We start from the raw sequence: 22,570 nt of genomic DNA on the forward strand, positions 1-22,570 counted from the left end.
CCCAATTGGGTATAATGCCAAGTCTCCTATACATGTAGGACTGTTTCTGGAATCTCTGTGATGCTTCATTGATTTATTTATCTGTTCCTAAGACTACACCACACTTAAAAAAGAATTACTGTGACTTAGTAATAGGTTTTAGTATTCAGTAAAATGAATCCTACTACTATTCCTGTTTTTTTTTCAAAATTACCTTACATATTCATGCCTTTTATATTTCTGTATATGTTTTAGAATCGGTTTTTCAAATTCCTCAAAAAACTCTGCTGGACATTTGAATAGAACTGCATTAAGTCCACGGTTTAATGATGGGTGGAAATTAATATGCTTACAATGTTAAGTTATCCTATTTGTGAACTTGGTGTTTGTCTTAATCTATTCAGGTCTTTTAAAATGGTCTTTATAGGAGCTTTTCTCCATGAAGCTTCAGTGCATTCATTTTTGTGGGGAGGTGTATTTAAGTCCTACATACATTTTTGTTGTTGTCGCTGTAATGTTTTAATATCCTGTACAATCCCTGGCACGTAGTGAGTGCTCAGTAAATGGTACTTATTACTGTTGTTGTAGCTATTATAAAAGGGAGAAAATCAGGAAAGTCTTCACCTGTCTTTAAGAGTCTGTCATGATGTTCTGCAAATAATATGGATGTGGAGCCAGACACACCTGTGTTCTGCTTCTGATTCCACCATTAGCTGTGTGACCTTGAACACTTTTTTGAATTTCTGGGCCTCTGCTTTGGCTTTAGGGGGAGTAATGTTCATCCTACCAGTGTTCTCGGTATGGTATGAGCATAAAAGAAGATCATGAACTAGTAACACACACAATGACTGGCATATAGGTGATCAGAAAGGAGTTTCTTTCTCCCCCTAGTGAAGAGGTGAAAAGTTTGTCATGTAGCTGCCTCATTTCCCCATGAAACCATCTCTTCATTTGAAATCCACTTCCAAACTTTGTCTTTTTTGGCCAGATGGACACACAGAGTGGGCATACATGTTAAGAAAAATTGAAAAGAAAAATCTACCTTTCTAGAATCCCCTTTTAGATGACACTTTAGCCTTTCTTTCTTTAGAATATAAACTTGAGGAAAGGAAGCACAGTTAACTCCACATAATCCATCTGACTTCAGGTGGTTTTATCCAAGCCAGTTGTGGTTAGTCCATTTCCCTCCTTAGTGATTGGCTCAGGGATGGGCTGGCCCATGCCAGTCTGGGCCAATGAAACGCTAGGAGGGCCTTGATGAGGGCTTCTGGGAAAAGAAATCCAGTTTTTCTCCTTCACTGTGCTGGGTTTAAAGAGGCTCACTGCCCTGGTTTCTGGTGGCAGGCACATCAGTGAGACGATGTGGGATGGGGATGAAGGATGGGGATGAAGCCCACGCTGTGGGAGAGGGCAGGGCTGTGGTGTGCAGAGAAATTCTGAGTTCTGATGTCAATGTTGAGCTGCTGCCTTGGCAAAGTTGAAGGTCCCTTCCCCTTCAACTCCCTGTTCTGTCATAATACTTAATTTAGTCAATTTAAGTAGTGTCGAGAACTGAATTGTGTCCCCTCAAAATTCATAGGTTGAAACCCTAACCCCAAAGTAGTTGGAGATAAGGCCTTTGAAGAGGTAAAATTGAATGAGATCTTTAAGGGTGGAGCCCTAATCCAACAGACTGCTGTCCTTGTAATAAGAGGAAGAGACACCAAGAGTTTGTGTGCACAGAGAAAAGACCATGTGAGGACATAGAAAGAAGGTGCCATCTGCAAGCCAAGGCTAGAGGTTCCACCAGAAACCAACCATGCCAGCACCTGGACTTCCAGCCCCCTGAGCTGTGGGAAAGCCAGCCAGTGTGTAGTGTGTTTTGTTATACAGCCCTACCTAACTAACAAAAATAGGAATAGATTTATTTGAAGGCTAAAGGACTACAGTGGATTCAAATCTCAAGTCTTTGGCATGAGTCTGCAAATAATTGATGCTCAAGAAATGTGTGATAATGAACATGAATGTGAGAATCATTCTGAATTTATAGAGTGCAGAGAATCACACGATTTTGTGTGCTCTCCATTGTTGGAGCTTCTGAATCACACGATTTTGTGTGCTTTCCATTGTTGGAGCTTCTGAATGGCCTTTTGGTACAAGTATAGACTTACTATTAGTGGTATCTTTTAGATGAGGAAAGTGGGGATTAACAAAGGTAAATGACGGGCACCTGGGTGGCTCAGTTGGCTAAGCATCCAACTCTTTATATATATATATATATATATATATATATATATATATATATATAATTTATTGTCCAATTGGCTTACATACAACATCCAGTGCTCATCCCAACAAGTGCCCTCCTCAATGCCCATCACCCACTTTCCCCCACCCCCATCAACCCTTACTTTGTTCTCTGTATTTAAGAGTCTCTTATGTTTGCTCCCCCCCCCTCTCTGTTTGTAACTATTTTATTCCCCCTACCCTTCCCTCATGGTCTTCTGTTAAGTTTCTCAAGATCCACATATGAGTGAAAACGTATGATATCTGTCTTTCTCTGACTGACTTATTTAAGCATCCAACCCCTGATTAGATGATCTCATGATCTGTGTCATGTCATGATCTCATGATCCGTGAGTTCAAGCCCCGTGTAAAGTTCTGTGCTGACAACGGAGCCTGCTTGGGATTCTCTCTCTCTCCCTCTCTCTCCATCCCTCTCTCATTTGCTCTCTCTCTCTCACTCTCTCTCTCTCTCTTAAATTAAATGAATAAACATAAAAAAAAAACCCAAGGGTAAATGATATGCTTGAGTCTGAGTAGATAGATAAGTGGTGTGAATGGGATAAGAACCAAGGATTTTTTCACTCCCATTTTGGTACATTTTGTAATAAGCTGGATCTCCACTAGGCTATGAGAAACTTGAAGGTGCGAATTACATCTTACACATTTTTTGTAGTCATAACTCTCTAGCAAATGATCTGTTTGTTAATGGGTATTAATATGTATTAGAAGGATAAACATGAATAAATGTTATAATCTTGTATCATCAAAGCAGCTCTCACGAAATGGCAGGGGAAATGATACCTCCGTCCAGAGTGTTTTAACAATGTCCAACAGTGGCTGTGTCCCATCTCAAAGGCAATAGTCATGGGTGTGGTTTATTTGTACATCTCTATGTCCAGTTCCAGGCACAGATGTAACAGGCAATGATGACATTGTAAAGGTCATGCTGCCTACTGAATCCTTTCAGACATGGAGGAAGGAGTCAAGAAGCAAAGGCAGAAGAGGCAGTTTAGACCTGTCATATTGGGTACCCCTGGGAGCAGTTTGCACTCAACATGTAAATCACGCTCAGGGTCTGTCTGGTTAATACAAAGCCTTTAGTGCCATTTGCTTCTCCATCGGCATACTGATTATGACACATGGTCATTGGGTTTATCAATAACGTGCCCCATAAATCCAGTTAGCATTTTCTTCTGGGTGCCGCACCTTGGGAAGCTGCTTAAGTACCTTGAAGGTCCTTCGCCAGCTCTGGCCTTGAATCTCAAGGAGGGTCTGAGGCACTTCAGACTCTTGACGGAGTATAACAGGGCTGTGATTTGAGCCCTTTCTGACTGTCTGGAAGCTCTTCCGATGATCTGAAATTTAGATGGGAACCTCTCCTCCCATGAAGTCCTGTCATTCTTAGAAGGAGTCTTGGTGTTACAGGAGTAGTTGTATTTTGTCATTGGCTATTTTGTTTGCTCTGTGTCACTTCCTTTGGGGAACTACCCTTTCCCTGTGTTGCATGGGCTCTGAACTCTGCCCCCTGGCTACAAGGCTGAGTCAGTGGCCCACGCTTTGCAATCTGAGTTCTCTCATGGCAATCTGAATCTTGAGCCAAGACACGGGGTGGGAGGTGATTGAAGCAAAGTCATTTATATTTGAGACTGTTGATGAGTTTCTGCTTCTGTCCCTCTGATGAAATTATAAGATCTTTAAAGCATACATCATGAATATGGTAAATACATTGATAATATATATACATTATGAAAGGAGTTACCCATCTTAATCCCATTTTTGATTAATATATCCATCCATGTCTATATATTAGCATATAGATATTTAGCTCTCCCGTTCATTTCTATGACCTTTCAAGTATCCTTTCAATAACTAATTCATTCTTTCTTGACTGTGTTAGGATAGGTTTCTATTGCTTGCTTTAAAATCCTCCAAGTGTTACCGATGTAGATAGCACATGATAGTTTGTTCTCTTATTTTTATTTTCCAAATTAAATACCTTTAGAATACCTTTGAATATAGCTTTGTTGAAACTTCTAATAATGATAGTGTTGATGAAAAAATTTTCCTCTATTATTAACACCTTAATAGCCTAGAGAAATAGCATTAACAGTTTATGTTCCTGAGCATCCACTGTTTGATAAGTTCAGTGTTAGGAGGCAATATAGAAACCAAGAGCTTGGCCTTTATCTATGTTCAAATCTGGGCTCTCAGTTACTAGCCATGTGACCTTGGGCAAATTACTTAACCTCTCTGAACCTCAGTAGTCTCATTCGTAAAATAGAAATAATATTACTTATAGGGATATTATAAAGCTTAAATTAGTTAATACATGTAAAAACATGCCCAGTATATAGTAAATACGTGTTAGCCCATTATCGTTGGGTATTTCAGCTGAAAAAAAGAAATGACATCTCCTTGAGCTGCTGTAACTTGCCCAAGGCCACACAGGTAGGGCACAGGGGGAGCTGGGATTAAATAAAATCACACTCCTGAGTGCCTTGTCTAGAGTCTGGCACATAGGGTCTCTCTTCACTGAAGCCGCCATCATTCTTCTAAGTGTCTCACAAGCCCAGATTTGACAGGGAAATGTATGAAAACTGCCCCAGGAAAAATTAAAAGCAGAAATTAGGCACCCTTTTCTCTCTCTGCTATCACCTTATGTGCCTTCCTTTCCCTTCTCCCTCCAGAGTGTCTGTAAAGTCCTATTTCAAAGAATCCCTGCTGAGGGTGCTGAGTGATAACTGGTCTATCAGCTGACATTTAAGATGAAGCCTTTCCTTTGTCCGTTTACATTTCAGTGGGAAATTCCTGCGACCCTGGTGGCGTCCTCATCCAAAGCATTTAGGGGGCATTGGTCTCTCCCTCTTGAGAGACTCTGGAGGTGTCCCTTTTGGAAGAGTTACTCATCTTTGCTGAGGTCTCATTAATTAACATCTTGCCTCAGGAAGGCCAGTATGCCTGAGTAATGCTTTCTACCGTGCGTTACAGAAGACGTACATTTGCTATGCTATGCTATGCTAAGGGGAAGCAAGTATGTCAAGGGCAGGTCCTTACGGAATGAGAACGTTGGAACACACGCACATGTGTGCATGTGTGTGCACAATTAACAATCTATTTAGTCCCAGGTGGTGCTGTTGGTGCCATGTAGTATTTCATTAACAGCATTATTTAATTGCATTCTCATAGTGGTCTTGAAAGTTTGTTACCATTTTCCAATTTTATGGACTAAGAAATTGGAGCTCTGTAGTGGGCCTCTGCTGTCTCATTCAACATTTCCCCCCTTGTCATTAGCATGCAGCTCAAGTAGATTTGACTTGGGGCTTTTTGTGCCTGAGAACTGGCCAGTCTGAGTATCCTATGCTTCTGCCTCTTTTACTGGTTCAGAGATGGGCATAGGAGACCAATAAGAACCAGGTATGGAACTTTTGTTGGAGATTTAGGGAATATGCTGTCTTTTTTTCTTGGCTCGGGTGGCTCAGGCTATAGAATGCGATCCTATAGGAGACGGGGACATCTTAGCCTATCTGAGAATAAAACCTGCACCAAGGAAGGAAGTGAAAGACGAGAGAATGGTTCCAGGTGTTACCATTTGAGCCCCTGAATCCAGACGTGCCTCATGCTAAAATATCCCCGGACTTTTCAGGTGAATCAACAAAGTCATTTCTGCACTTAATCCGGTTTTGATCTGGGCTTTCTGTCACTTGCCGTGAAAAGAATCCTGATAAATATAGGCTCAGAGGGTGTTACGGACTGAGTGTTTGTGTCTTCCCCCACAAAGTTCATACATATAATGAAGCCTTAACCCCCACGTGATAGTATTTGGAAGTGGGACCTTTGGCAGGTGATCAGGTTTGGATGAAATCTTGCGAATGGTGTGCCCGTGATGGGATTAGTGTCTTTACAAGAGCAGGAAGAAGCCATAGGTCTTTCTACCTCCACCATCTGAGGATAGAGAGACGACAGCTCTCTGCAAGCCAGGAGAGAGTTCTCACCAAGGAACCAAATTTTACTGCACCTTGATCTTGGACTTCCTGCCTCCAGGAATAAAAAGGAATTTCTTTTGTTGAAGCCATACACGTGGTTAGGGCCACTGGAGCTGGCTAATACAGAACCCAAGACTGCCTGGGTCCAAATCTTGTCTTTTTAACCCCCACGCCAACTCTCTGTGCCATTATACTTCCTACCCACCAAAGCACACAAATTCAACATATGGAAAAAGAACCTTTACAGAAAGTGGCCTGAGGGTGGGGCTGCCCCTCAGTAGGGCTAGAATGAGTCTGGAGACATAAAGCTGAAAGGGTAGTGTGAGGTCATGTCTACTTGGCAGATGGGTCCAAACACTTCCAGCAGGTGCAAGCTAATGTTTTCAACCCTGTCATCCTTTTTGTCCCACAGGCTAGAATCCAGCGTAGCTCAGGCTCATCAAGAGAATATAATAAAACACTTTTCTGAGAAAAGGACAGCTTTATTTCTGTCTAAAAGGCCACATTGAGAACCTCACTGGCAACTCTCCTTGCAGGAAAAGAGAAAAAGAATGGAGTGATGAATTAGTTCCTTACAACCCACTGACAGACTGATGGATAAACGCAGTGACAGACCCCAAATTGTATCTTCTGCAAGTCTCCCCCGAAGAAAAAGTCTTTGTCCTTTTAGACACTCCCTGAAAATGGCATGGAAATATGGCTGAAAGCCCCACTGTCTGGGGGACATACATTATTATTACTATAGCTATTTTATCAGAGCCAGGATTCAGGTGTTAAAACCCAAACATGGAGTGATTTGGTGCCACCAAGGCTCAGATAATATTCTCCTGTTTTGATAGCTGGCTGTACTGGCAAAAGCTGTGCATCACTGGGGGCTTAATACAATTTAGGGTTACTGTTCTGACTACCTTTCTTTGTGGCCCAAATAAACAATACTTTAACATATATATATATTATATATATAATATATATATACATTATATAATATATAATATATATATATAATACTGCACTGTTCTGACTACCTTTCTTTGTGGCCCAAATAAACAATACTTTAACATATATATAATATATATATACATTATATAATATATAATATATATATATATATATATAATACTGCACAGAAGTCCTATTTTTCTGCCTTCAAAATGTTTTTAACTGAAACCCCAGTTTAATTCTGGAAATTCCAATTTAATCCTGGATTCCAATTTAATTTGGTGGAGGATCAAGCACATCTCTACTCTCTGTTATACAGCAAGGAAGGAGGGGGATGCAGCGTTTTCTGTGATAAAGATAAATCCTAAGCCTTAGAGGAGGGGGTTCTTGACCAGGGCCACACATGGGGAATCACCAGGGAGCTTGGGGAAAAAAAAATTACCAACACTTGGGACCCTAACCAGAAGACTTGCATTTGCTTGATCACGGGGTGTGGCCTGACTGATGGGATTGCTTTTAAAGTGTCACAGGTGGTTCTCTTGTGCAGCCACAGCCCAGAAGCACTGCCGTAAGCCGATTTCAAAGTTCCTAATTTTCCCCTTAAACAGCTTAAAGTATAGAAAATAAACGGTGTCTATGCCACAGGGATACTGGCTCCACCAAGGGTGCACATTGTGAGACCTTGACGAAGTGCTGGACCTCTGTGAGGTTCCGAAGTTCTCTCCTTTCTATCATTTGGGTAAAAGGAGTGACTAACCCACAGGGTTGTGTGGTGAAGGTTGACTGAGGTAAGTGCATAAAATGTGCCTGGCGGAGAGTAACATTAAGTAACCGTTGGCTCTTACGTTCACTATTAATGCTAGGACTGGTTTTCGCAATCTTAGCAGGTGATAGAAACTAGTTTTATTTAAAGGCGGGGGGGGGGGGGGGGGGGGGCGGGAACTAGCTGACTCAGGTAACCCCACCTAGGAAAGTACAGGGGTGGGTGTGGCCCCGGGACAACTGGGTCCAAGGGGTCAACCCCGTAGATTCTTTTCCTCTTCTCTCTCATTTCTGCTTCTCCTCTTCTCGGCAGCCTCAGGCCACGGGCCCACTTCTCTGCCAGGAGGGGACGACCATTCAGGCTGACCCGGCACACATTCTGGGACCAGAAAGGAAAAAGGTACCTGTATCACTCATTTCAGGTGGGAAAAATCCTGAGGAAAGACGAAGGTGCATGGGTGTTCTCGTGACGGCTGGATTATCACTGTTACCAGAAGGAGCGTGGGGTGTGAGGAGCTGAGCAGACAAAAACAGTCGCGTCTACGATGATGAGAAGTCAGTTCTTATAATAATGACTATGTCCATTGAACAAATATTTGATAAGTATCTATTATGGGCCAGACGTGGTTCTAGATGCTACTTTGTACAATGAGAAATGGACATCACATTAAAAAAAAAAACAGAGTTTATACATGGTAAAGTTCAGTCTTTTTTTTCTTTTGAGATAAAATTCATATACTGTAAAATTCAAACCTTTTTTTTTTTTTTTTTTTTTTTTTAGAGAGAGAGCATGAGCAGGGGAGGCGCAGAGGGGGAGAGACAGACAGACAGAGACTCTTAAGCAGGCTTCACCATGCTAAGCTCGATCAGGTCTTGATCTCATGACCTGGGATCATGACCTGAGCTGAAATCTAGAGTGAGATACTCAACTGACTAAGCCACCTAAGCGCCTCTCAACCTTTTTAAGATATGTCATATTTTATGTCTTTTGGTAGTCTTTTTATGTCTTTTGAAGTCATACCTTATTTTATGTCTTTTGAAGTCAGGAAGTGTTGGTCCTCTGACGTTTTTTGGGGTGAGTTTTGGCAACACATCCAGTGGCGATCAAGTAAGATATGGAACATTTCAGACATCCCTCCAGATTGTCTCTTGTGTCTTTGTAGTCAGTCCCTCTCTACCCCCTGCTTCTGGCAAACACTGATCTGCCTTCCGTCTGGGTAGTATTTCCTTTTCCAGACTATCGCTTAAGTGGAATTATACAGCACATGGCATTCTTTCACTTAGTATTTGAGATTCGGAAAGTTGTTGCTTGTATAAATAGTTCTTTCATTTCATTGCTGAGACTTAGTGCATTGTATGGGCATAGCAATTTGTTCACCCATTCATCAGCCTAAAGATATTTAGGTTGTTTCCAAGTTCGGGTCTCTATGAAAAAGTTGCCAGAATATTCTCAGACAGCATTTTGTGTAAACATGCACTTTTACTTCATTTGGTAAATGTCTAGGAGCACAGTTGCTGAATCATATGATAAGTGTCTGCTGGACTTTATAAGAAACTTCCAAAATGCTTTCCAAAGTGGCTGTACATATTGCATTCCACTTGAAATGTATAAGTGTTCCGGCTGCTTTACATCCTTGCCAACATCTAGTATTGTCAGTTAAAAAGAAGAAAAGCCTTTCTAATGGGTGGGTAACAGTGTCTTGTGGTTTTAGTTCGTGGCTAATGGCACTGAGCTTCTTTTTGGGTGCTAATTTGCCGTTCCCTTTTTTTTTTTTTTTTTTTTTTTTTTTTGGTGAAGTGCCTGTTCAAATCTTAGGCCCATTTTTACTGAGTTGTTTCTTATTGAGTTATAAGTGTTCTCTATGTATTCTTGGTGTATGTTTAGATATCAGATATGGATTTTACATGTATTTTCTCCCATTCTGTGGCCTGCCTTTTTATTCTCTTAGCAATGTCTGTTGAAGAGAATCTTAAAATATTGGTCAAGTTAGGTCTGTTAATGTTTGTTACTCATGGATTATGCTTTTGGTATCATACCTAAAATATCTTTGCTTGGGCCACCGGAATGGCTCAGCCCTTTAAGTGTCTGACTCTTGATTTCAGCCCAGGTCCTGATCTCCTAGTTTGTGAGTTCAAGCCCCATGTCTGGCTCCGCGCTGATGGGTTCCACATTGACAGGTGGTACGGAGCCTGCTTGAGATTCTCTCTCTCTCCGTCTCTGTCTGCCTCTTTCCTGCACATGCTCTCTCTCTTTCTCAAAATTAATTAATTTAAAAAGAAAGTCATTTAAAAATATCTTTGCTTAACCCAAGATTACAGAGATTTTTCTGCCATGTTTTCTTCTAGAAGTTTTATAATTTTAGGTTTTATATTTAGGTCTATGATTCCTTCTGAGATAATTATTGCACATGATGTAGCATATAGGTCGAGATTCATTATTTTGCATATGGGTGTCCAATAATTATTCTAGTACCAGTGAATTGCTTTTGTGCCTTTGTGGAAAAGGAGTTGACCATATTTGTGTGGGTCTGTTTCTGGATTCCCTATCCTGTTCTATTGATCTATGCGTTTATCTCTTCACCAATACCATTCTAGTTTTAATTACTGTGGCTTTATAGTAAGTCTTGAAATCAGGTACCTTGAGTCCTCCAACTTTGTCCACCTTTGTAAAAATTGCTTTTGCTATGCTAGTTCCTATGCCTTTCGATAAAAATTTTAGAACTAGGTTGTTGATTTCTGCAAAAAAAAAAAAAAAATCCTATTGGGAGTTTGATTGAAGGTGCATTAAATTTACACTTGAGAAGAATCGGCAACTTAACAATGTTGAGTCTTTCCGTCCGTGAGCAGAGTAGATATGTTTCTGTTTACTCAGGTTATCTTTGATTTCTGTCCTCAGCATTTCTAATTTTCAGCATACAGCTCTTGCACTTATTCTGTGTTTTTTTTTTTTGCTAGGTGTTTCATGTCTTCTGGTGCTATCTCATAAATGCTCATAAGTTTTGAAATTGGGAAGTTCAAGTCTTTGATCTTTGTTCTTTTTTTTTTCACAAAGTTGTTTCGGCTCTACTGGACTTTTTGCTTTTTCATTTAAATTTTAGTATCAGCTTTCTGAAAAAAAAAAAAAAGTCTCCTGGGATTTGGTAGGAATGATGTTGAATCTATAGACCAATTTGGAGAAAATGACCATCATAATATTGGGTCTTTCAATTCATGAACATGGAATTCCTCTCCATTTATTTAGATACTTGTAAATGTTTGTCATCAATGTATGGGGCCCAACTCAGTCAGTTGGGCATCCGACTTTGGCTCTGGTCATTATCTCACTGTTTGTGAGTTTGAGTCCCACGTTGGGCTCTGTGCTGACAGCTCAGAGCCTGGAGCCTGCTTAGGATTCTGTGTCTCCCCCTCTCTCTGCCCCTCCCATGCTCATGCTCTGTTTCTCTCTGTCTCTCAATAATAAATAAATGTTAAAAAATTTTTCATAATAAATAAATGTTTGTCAGCAATGTATTATAGTTCTCAGTGTATAAGTATTATACTTGGTGACATTTATTCCCAAGTATTTTATTCTTTCTGATGCTACTGTAAATGGAACTATCTTAATTTCACTTTCAGATTGTTCATTACTGGCATATAGAATACAACTGATTTTTGTATAGTGAGATTTGGAGCTTGTGTTGTTGAAGGAATTTGTCTAATTCATCTAAGTGGTTGAATATTTTGGCGTAAAGTTGTTTATAATATTCCCTTATAATCACCTTACTGTCTATAGTATCTGTAGTGCTGTCACATCTTTGATTCCTGTTACTGAGAAGTTTTGTCTTTTCTGTCATTTTTTTCCTCAGTAAGTCCGTCTAGGGTTTATTAGATTTATTGATCTTTTTAGAGAACTACATTTGGGTTTTATTGATTTTTTTTTTTCCCCTCTTGCTTTTCTGTTTTCAATTTTATTGATCTGCATTTATCTTTAGTATTTCCTTCCTTCTGATTGTCTTGGACCTAATTTCTTCTTTTTTTTTTCTAGTTTCTTAAGGTTTAAGCTTAGACCATGATTTGAGACCTTTCTTATTTTCTTTTTTTTTTTTTAATTTTTTTTTTTTAATGTTTATTTATTTTTGAGACAGAGAGAGACACAGCATGAACGGGGGAGGCGCAGAGAGAGAGGGAGACAAAGAATCGGAAGCAGGCTCCAGGCTCTGAGCCATCACCCCAGAGCCCGACGCGGGGCTCGAACTCGCAGACCGCGAGATCGTGACCTGAGCTGAAGTCGGACGTCGGACGCTTAACCGACTGAGCCACCCAGGCGCCCCGACCTTTCTTATTTTCTAACATAAATATTTAATGATGTAGGTTTCCCTCTAAACACTGTTTTATCTATGTCCCACAAATTTTGATGAGTCACCTTTTATTTTATTTATTTTTGTATTTTTAAAATATTTTTATTTATTTTTGAGAGAGAGAGAGAGAGAGAGAGAGAGAGAGCAAGCCGGGGAGGGGCAGAGAGAGAGGGAGGGAGACACAGAATCTGAAGCAGGCTCCAGGCTCTGAGCTGTCAGTACAGAGCCCGACACAGGGCTTGAACTCATGAACTGCGATATCATGACTTGAGCCGAAGTCAGATGCTTAACCAACTGAGCCACCCAATAATCTTTATTTATTATTATTACTTATTTATTATTATTATTTATCTTTAATCTTTATTTATTATTTTTTAATTCCAGTATAATAATTAATATACAGTGCTATATTAGTTTCAAGTATACAGTACAGTGATTGAACAATTCTATGCATTGTTCAGTGCTCATCACAGTAAGTGTACTCTTAATCCCCTACACCAGTTTCACCCATTCACCCATCCCTCCTGGCAAACACCAGTTTGTTTTCTATATTTAAGAGTCTGTGTTGTTTGTCTCTTTTTTTTCTTTGTTCATTTCTTTTGTTTCTTAAATTCTATATTTGATCCATTCTATATGTAGATCCATCCATGTTGTTGCAAATGGCAAGACTCATTCTGTTCTATGAATGAGTAATATTTCATTACATATATATATTTACCACATCGTCTTTATCCATTCATCTATGTACAGACACTTGGATTGCTTCCATAGCTATCTGGCTATTGTGAATAATGCTGCAATAAACACAGGGGTGCATGTATCTTTTCAAATTAATGTTTTTAGTTTCTTTGGGTAAATAATAGTGGAATTTACTGGGTCATATGGTGATTCTATCTTTAATTTTTTGAGGAACCTCCTTACTGTTTTCACAGTGGATACACCAGTTTGCATTCCCACCAACAGTGCATGAGCGTTCCTTTTTCTCCACGTGTTTGCCAAACACTTGTTCTTTCTTGTTGATTCTAGCCATTATGAGAGATGTAAGGTGATATCTCACTGTGGTTTTGATTTGCATTTCCCTGGTGATTGGTGATGTTGAATATATCTCTCCATGTGTCTGTTAGCCATCTGTATGTCTTCTTTGGAAAAATGTCCTGCTCATGGCTTCTGTCCATTTTTTAATTGTATTTTTTTTTTTTTTGGTGTTGTTTGTGTAAGTTCTTTACATATTTTGGATATTAACCCCTTAACATACGTATCATTTACAAAGACCTTTTCTCATTCAGTGGGATTTTTGTTTTGTTGGTTTCTTTAACTGTGAAAAAGCTTTTTATTTTGATGTGATCCCAATAGCAAAACCCAAACTTTTAAAATAAGCAATTAGAGTATTACAATTTATTTGAAAAAAGAGAGACCAAGAGTGTATCTTTGAATATTCAGCCCCTCTAAAAAATTTTAAATAACTTGATATATTAAACAACAGATTACTAGAGTAATCAAATTACTAGAGTAATCAGATTACTTAAGAAAGACCAGATTACCACGGTAACAAATGATAATAAAAGTAAAAACTTGGCAAAATTACTAGCTAGAAATCAAACTGCCCATATTATTTCTTTTTTTAATTTTTTAAAATTTACATCCAAATTAGTTAGCATCTAGTACAACAATGATTTCAGGAGTAGATTCCTTAATGCCCCGTACCCATTTAGCCCATCCCCCCTCCCTCAACCCTTCCAGTAACCCTCAGTTTGTTCTCCATATTTATGAGTCTCTTCTGTTTTGTCCCCCTCCCTGTTTTTATATTATTTTTGTTTTCCTTCCCTTAGGTTCATCTGTTCTGTCTCTTAAAGTCCTCATATGAGTGAAGTCATATGATATTTGTCTTTCTCTGACTAATTTCGCTTAGCATGATACCCTCTAGTTCCATCCACATGGTTGCAAATGGCAAGGTTTTATTCTTTAAAAAATTTTTTTAAAATTTTTATTTATTTTTGAGACAGAGGGAGACAGAGCACAAGTGGGGGAGGGGCAGAGAGAGAGGGAGACACAGAATCTGAAACAGGCTCCAGGCTCTGAGCTGTCAGCACAGAGGCTGATGCGAGGCTTGAACCCATGAACCATGAGATTGTGACCTGAGCCAAAGTTGGACACTTAACCGACTGAGCCACCCAGGTGCCCCGGCAAGATTTCATTCTTTTTGATTGCTGAGTAATACTTCATTGTATATACATACCACATTTTCTTTATCCATTCATCCATCGATGGACATTTGGGCTCTTTCCATACTTTGGATATTGTTGATAGTGCTGCTATAAACATGGGGGTGCAGCACACCTGTGTCCCTTGGATAAATACCTAGTAGTGCAATTGCTGGGTCCTAGGGTAGTTCTATTTTCAGTTTTTGAGAAACCTCCATACTGTTTTCCAGAGTGGTTGCACCAGCTTGCATTCCCACAAAATAATTCCTGAGTTTTACGTATACCTTCCTTTTTGATTCAAAGACTATTTAGAATGATGTTTAATTTCCAAGTATTTGGAAATTTTTCAGATGTCTTTATGTTATTGATTTCTAGTTCAATCCTGTCATGTTCACAGAACATAATTTGTATCATTTCAATTTGATAAAGTTTGTTGTATAGCCCAGAATATCAGAATATCTTGTTGAATGGCCCATATGAACATGAAAAGAATGCATATTCTGTTATGGAATGGAATATTCTATGTTAGTTACATTAACTTTGTTGATAGTTTTGTATATTCATACTGATTGTCTTTCTACTTGTTGTATCAATTGTGGAGAGAGAAACTGCAAAGTTTCCAAGTGCACTTGTGGATTTCTCTATTTTTCTTTTCAGTTCCTTCAGTTTTTGCCTCATGCATTTTGAAGCTTTTCTGTTAAGTACACACACATGATTGACATACAGTTTTGAATAGTTCTGGCATTGTATATATATATATATTTTTTTAAAAATTTTTTTTTCAACGTTTATTTATTTTGGGGACAGAGAGAGACAGAGCATGAACGGGGGAGGGGCAGAGAGAGAGAGAGACACAGAATCGGAAACAGGCTCCAGGCTCTGAGCTATCAACCCAGAGCCTGACGTGGGGCTCGAACTCACGGACCGCGAGATCGTGACCTGGCTGAAGTCGGACGCTTAACCGACTGCGCCACCCAGGCGCCCCAAGGCATTGTATATATTTTTTAAATTCTTTTACTTTTAACCTTTCTATGTCTTTATAGGTTCCTTATGGACAGCATATATTTGTGTCTTCCTTTTTAAAATCCAATCTGTCAATCCCTGTCTCTTCATGTGTATATTTTGACCATTTACATTTAATGTCATTATTGATGTGGTTGAATTACAATACAGCCTCTGACTAGTTGGGAGTTAGTCTTGGTGTTCTGCTTTCTTTTCATTACACCAAAGTTTGTAAATTCTCAAAGTGGTCTCCGCTGAGCTGTGGCAAACAAAAGAAGAAGGGCTTATCCCATTTTTGGAGAGTAATAGTGCTAGTGGGGTTTTTAGTGGAGGCCAGCAGTACCCAGTTCATTCCACTTTCATGTTGGTGTCAAGCAGCAGAAACAGCAATATGGCAGAATGACAAAGTGGCCAGTTAATCAACAAAATCCCTGATGAGTGTTATCTCATTAATGCAGTGAATATACTTACCACACTTCCAGTGTACAAATGAGAATATTGAAGCTCAGAATGACTTACGAGTGACCTGACCAAGATGATGCAGTGGCAGAGAGAAGATTTGAGCCCAGGTTTGTCAGAATCCAGTGTTTAAAATCTTAAACACTATGCGGGGTGCCTGGGTGTCTCAGTCGGTTGAGCATCCGACTTCGGCTCAGGTCACGATCTCGCAGTTCATGAGTTCAAGCCCCGCGTCAGGGTCTGTGCTGACAGCTCAGAGCCTGGGATCTGCTTTGGATTCTGTGTCTCCTTCTCTCTGCCCCTTCCCTGCTCATGCTCTGTCTATCTCTGTCTCTCAAAATATGAATAGATGTTAAAAATTTTTTTTTAAATCTTAAACACTATGTGAAATGGTTATAAATAAATAATTTGAAGGCATCTGCTATTGATCTCAATCCAAATCATTATCAACATGTTGGATGAAGGATGTAATGAAAATTTCAACCTTGTGAGAGTCTGTCCCTTCAAGGGAAGACAGCAAGAATTTGATATTATTTGTTTGCCTTCATTAGAAATCCAGTCATTGACAGGAGATGAGGAAACGCAACAGAGTTGAGACTGTCAACTTGTACTGACACTGAATTGGTCAAGGGACACACCTGCTAATTTGCCCATTTCTTGGGTTTGTAGAGAAGCAGGGTACAGATGAGTGCTTCGGCAGAGGAGGGAGTCCTTTAAATGAAGAAGCAGAGTGATTCTGACATCTGCTAAGTGGATAAGTACACTGGCTCCACCAGCTCATTGCTTCCTTCTCGTTCTACCCTGTGGAATCCCTTTTAGCCAACCCTTGATCAAATCATTAACCCCTTGCAGAAATAAATTATGGGGAAGCACGTCCAGCGCTACCTCCCAAACTCAGAAAAATCAGGCTTTTTTTCTGTTCTATGCTGTTTCCTGTCATGCATAATATAGCAAATTAATTAGTGAATCTGGCGGCATTTTGCTAATCCAATTTCTCTCCCTTGCTTGAGGTGAATTATGTTCATGCTTCAGTCACTTGAATATTACTCTTCCATGTTTGACGGAATTATGTTATCAGGTGATGATTATATTGCACACTATCTGATTCTAATTAAACCAGAAAATAGCGACATTGTAAAAGAGGAGAATGTTCCATAGTCTACACTCCCCACCCCCTGGCCGCTACATCCCATTTTTAAAGCTTTCCGAGCTGTGCTTGGGCTGTTTTCTGACGCTTACATCGCCTTAGTCTTCTCCAGACACAATGCCTTCTTGGGCCTGCTTCATCTAATATGTAACTTGTGTAAATTGAGTCTTGGAAAGACATAATGTTTACACTTGCCTTTTTTTTTCTTATCAGAAGCATGATACACAGTAGTGACTGTGATTATTTCAGATGATATCAAAGAAGAAAATGTGTTACTTTGTCAAAACCATCCATATAACTTGGGGGGAGAAAAGTCTGTCGTCTGAGAGAAGAGAAACTCAAATTTTAGAGAGGAAGGGAGAACCAGCTTGCCAAGATGAACACAGGAAGAGATGTAATGTAGGGTTTGAGATCACAGGATTTGGGGCCTCAAGAGCTGGGTTTGAATTCTGGCTCTGTCTTCAACTGATACCATTTCTCTCTCATTACCGCAATAATACGCTGGACCTCAGGGTCCAGAGAGGTTAGTTGACTTGCAAAGGTCTAATGATGAGATAAAAAGGCCAGGGCTGGGAGGAATTCTTGCACATCATATTAAATGCCGTGCCCTGATTCCACCAGGGCAGAGAATGAAGGAGAGTCCGTAGAAATTCCAATTAGAGTAGGTCATATAGAGTACGGATAAGAGTCCCTTTTCTCATGAGGGTAAAGATGTCTTTTTGTGGTAGACTACACTCAGTATCCATGAACCCTTGGGATACTGATGGCAGAGAGAGGTTTCTAAAGCGTCAAGAGAACTGTGAGGTGAAATTTGCATCATGCTGCAAGTGAAAGACACTTTGATGGTTGGCTGAAAAAAAAAAATACAGCACACAACTTTTCAACTTTGAAAGCCCACGTGCAAGGTACACCCAGTGTGGTCTGCGGGCTTTGGTCTTTTGTCCTGTCCAACAGGTGGTTCAAAAGCTGGGAGAGCTCATTGCTGAATGAATGGTATTTGCCCCTGTTGGGATAATACTCCTCAGTCCACGGGTCTGCTCATTTTCCAGACTGTTTTCCTTTTGGAGAAACAGACTCCCACTTTGCAATAACAAATTGTGTAATTCAGGATGAGCCCCGCTGGCTGTCCCACTGATTTTTATCTCATTCATTGAAGGCCAGTTGGCCTCAACTGCCTTGTTAGACGTCATTCCTGGCCTGTCTGCACAGTTGTAAGCCTGACTCTGCCTGCTGGGGAAGATGATCGTCTCAGTACTTTTTGGGCCCTGCTGGAACAAAAGGGCTTTTTTTTTTTTTTTTTGTGCTGCTTGTAGGACCCAGAAAGTGGAAGAGAAAATTGTGTTTTTCTTTGCAGAACTTCTGCTGTGGGAGGAGACAAGGCCAAGCAGGAGACACAGATACTTACCATATGTTTATTGAACACCTATTGTATTCTAGGTCATATTCTGGGTGCAAGGGAGAGAGCAGTAAACAAAATGGGCAAAGTCTCTGCCCTGGGAGAATCAGGAATAGGCATGGAACATGGTGTGGTGGGAAAAGCACCAGAATTGGGTGGCTGTTTGACTCATTTGTATTCTAGTGGGGAGATTTAGACATTAAGCAAAGTAAAAAAGGAAGGTATGTTGGAAGGTGATAAGTTCAAGGGAGATAATTAAGCAAGGGAGGGAGATAAGGAAAGCAGAGAGGGAGTGGAGGTGTTACGCTTTAATTTCTAAATTAAAAAAAATTATTTGTTTTTGGGGGAGGGAAAGAGCGAGAGCATGAGCAGAGAAGAGACAGAGAGAGGGGGAGAGAGAGAAGACTGTCAGTGCTCAGCCTGATGCAGGGCTCAAACTCAGGAACCATGCGATCATGACCTGTGCTGAAACCAAAAGTCAGAAGCTTTAACTGACTAGGCCACCCAGCAGCCCCTGAATTTCTAAATTTTTTAATTGAAGTGTAATTGACAAAAGCGTGAAATATTTAAAGGGTACATTGTAATGATTTTATATTTGTATACATCATGAAGAGAGTTGTTGTGGAGAGCATTCAAGTTCTACTTCCTCAAATATCAATTATATACTACCCTCTTGCCAACCATAGTCGCCATGTTTTACATAAATACTCAGACCTTATTCAGGTTATAGGTTATAGCTGCAACTTTTACCCCCTTCTCTCTGTTTCCCCCATATCTCAGCCCCCGGCAACCACTTTTTTTTTTTTTTTTTAGTTTCCATATAGAAGTGATACTGTGTAGTTAGTTCTTGTCCTTGTCTGGCATATTTCACTCAGCATAATGCCCTCCAGATACTTCCATGTTGTTTCAATGGCAGGATTTCCTGATTTTTTTTTTAAAGGCTGAATAATATTCTGTGATATGTATATACCACATTTTCTTTATCCATTCTTCCATCAGCTGACGCATAGGTGTTCAGGGAGGGTTCTGTTCGCACAGATATGTTCCCTTTTTGACAGTTCCTTGGGCTGTACTCTTGAGATTCATGTACTTTTCTGAATGCATGTTACATACTTCAGTAACAGTCCAAGATGTACCTATGTGCAATGGAATATTATTCAGCTGTGAGAAAGAAAATCTTGACATTTGCAACCAACATGGCTGAAACTTGAGGGCATTATGGTGAGATAAGTCAGATAGAGAAAGACAAGTGCTGTACGTGGAATGTGAAAAAGCCTCAATAGAGTAGAATGGTGGTTACCAGACCCTGGGGGTTACAGGAATTGGGGATGTGTTTAAGGGTACAAACTTGCAACTAGTGAGTAAATAAGTGCTGGAAATCGAATGCATCACATAGCAATTAGAGTCAACAATACTGTATTATAGGGGCGCCTGGGTGGTTATGTCATTGAAGCGTCTGACTTCGGCTCAGGTCATGATCTCACGGTTCGTGGGTTTGAGCCCCACATGGGGCTCTGTGCTGACAGCTCAGAGCCTGGAGCCTGCTTTGGTTTCTGTGTCTCCCTCTCTCTCTGCCCCTCCCCTGCTCTCTCTCTCAAAAACAAACATTTTTTTTTAAAAAAATACTGTATTACAGACTTCAAAGTTGCTAACAGACTAGCTCTTAATAGTTCTCACCACAAAAAAGAAATAACTGTGAGACGGTGTAACAATATATATGTATCAGATTAACATGGTGTAAGCCTCAAACCTACATAGTATTATATGTCAATTATGTCTTTATTTATTATTATTTTTTTTAATGCTGGAAGGAATAAAAGTTGGAAAGAAACAAGTTAACTCATTGAGTTTAGGATAAAGCAGGGACAAAAGACCTCTTTGTCTTTAAAAGAGTGGTTCTCAACCAACGGAGATTTTGTCCTCCTTCTTACCTCTTCCCTTCCCATTCTCCACCGGAACGTTGGGCAATGCCTGGAGACACTGTGGCTTGTCACATCTTGGGGGATGCTGCTGGCCTCAAGTGCGTGAAGGCCAGGGGTGCTCCCAAGCATCCTACAGTGATCAGACAGCTCGCACAATAAAACTATCCAGCCCTGAAGGCCATTAGTTCTGAGGTTGAGAAACCCTGCTTTAAAAGAACCCATCTGAGAAACTTCAGGATCATTTGAACATTAATTTCATCCACCACAGCCTTTGCTGACACAGAGGGCCTTATTTACTGGATTCGGACAATGTTTCCCCTCCCAGGAGGGGCGTCTGAGAGCAGGAGCAAATTTCATTTGCTCCCTTGTAAATCTCTGAAATGAAAAACAGGTCTCAATATTCCTCTCTCTCTCTCTCCTAGTCTTTGAAGCTCTCTGAAGAGGGCCACGGCAGTTAGCGCACAACAAATTCCCCAGACGTATTTAAATGTCATTTCAGGGCTGGGACTAGGGCATGAATATTTAAGATGTAAATTGTTTGGGTCGTGCCTAAATCTTTTATGGATTTTACTGGATGAGAAAAATGAGTCACTACTTTTTGATAAAGTTCGCTTTCCCTCCATATTATTAACAAACCCAGCCAAGTGAACCAGACTGCGTCTGCCAGAGAGAATAGGGATGCTTGTTTGGGGGACAATATTAGATTCTGTTCCGTTCCCAGCATGCCATATTTATGGTTCAAAAACCAAAGAACAGGTAGGAAATTTGTCCTAGGATAATGTGTCCTTGCTCGCAAAAGCATTGTTGCGTTACCAAATGCATCCAGGATGGGGGTGGTGGCGGGGGATAAGGTGGGAAGTGGGCTGGTGGGGGTGTTGGTGGATGTGTGGATGGGAGTGGAAGTGAAATTGAATAATCTAATCCTGGGTGGAGAATTAGTTGTTTATATAGCGATATTGAAATTATCAGACCCTAACTCGAGAGATTAATCCTTTCCCATTCACCAATTTGAATTCCAAGGGCTGGGTATATATCACAGGCGAAAGAAAAGGTATAAATGAGGGGGTGGGAAGACCGAGAGAGAGAGAGAGAGAGAGAGAGAGGCAGGGAGAGAGAGAGGCAGGGAGAGAGAGGGGCAGGGAGAGAGAAAGGGAAGGATCCGGTGGGGGAGGGTGGGGGAGAGAGAGAAATATTGAATAATTTTAAATTCTATAGACTCCAGAAAGAATATCTATTTTAATCTTTCTGGAAGAAATTATGCCTCCTACATCTCACTCCCAACCCCTACCCAGAAATTAATTTTGAATGTTAATATGAAAGCAACCTCTCTCTTCTTTGAATGCCGCTTTTGATTTTGACAGGGTATCTAAAAGGCTGTTATTAGACAAATTTTCATTAACTAATAAGCTAGTTCTTGGGCAAAACATGAATTTTTTGTCATCTCATGTGAAAATTGAAAAAAGCCATAATTAGGAAGAAAATCACTAATTGTAAGGCACAAAATTTGTTTGCTAAGAATAGTCATTAAGGGGCAATGAAAGCATTAGCAACTTCAGTATCAGAAAACTATTAAAATGCAACTACGATTGAGGTATTTGCCCAGAGACATAATAATGGCTTTGCATTTACAGGTCTATAATTGTGGTTGATTTGAGGTGTTGTTGATACTTTGTGAGGAATAATACACAAGGGGCCTACATACTTAAAAGTACCATAGCTTTGGCCTTCCAAATTATAGACTCAAGTTTTAATTTCTAGAGAACATTACCATCGGGAGAGTTACTCAACTATACTGTCAATGCTGTTACTGCTTTAGGATTGTGATGAATTGGGAAAAACCAGGACAAAGAGTAATGTTTCTGTGGCTCAGACAGTTCATGAAACCAGTTTTGCATGCAAAGTGCCCAGGGTCTGATATCAATGTGGAGTTGGTGCATCGTTGTGTGATATATTTACCTTCTTAAGAATAACTTATTATTTTTGCTATCTGACAAATACACTTTTGGGTGGCAAGTTTAGAAAATGCAGAAACTTGTGATGAAGGGGTTTTAATTTCTTCTTAATTCTATCAGCCAAAGAGCCAGTGTGAACATTTTGGTGTATTTGCTTTCTCTCCTTTTTCTGGCATTTTATTTACATATTTATTATTTGAGGGGTGGGGGAGAGACAATCCTAAGC

General features: G+C 40.0%; 1 long non-coding RNA gene across 1 annotated transcript in view; it reads left to right on the top strand.

The window, feature by feature from the left end:
• Positions 1-22,570, top strand: part of LOC122471623 — a 231,287-nt gene that overhangs the window by 106,238 nt on the left and 102,479 nt on the right. Inside the window, exon 3 of the long non-coding RNA XR_006294221.1 lies at positions 8,242-8,328. This is a non-coding gene — a long non-coding RNA (uncharacterized LOC122471623). The remainder of the gene's footprint in view (positions 1-8,241; positions 8,329-22,570) is intronic.

This window comes from Prionailurus bengalensis, chromosome E3 (assembly GCF_016509475.1).
Source record: "Prionailurus bengalensis isolate Pbe53 chromosome E3, Fcat_Pben_1.1_paternal_pri, whole genome shotgun sequence".
Classification (NCBI taxonomy): domain Eukaryota; kingdom Metazoa; phylum Chordata; class Mammalia; order Carnivora; family Felidae; genus Prionailurus; species Prionailurus bengalensis.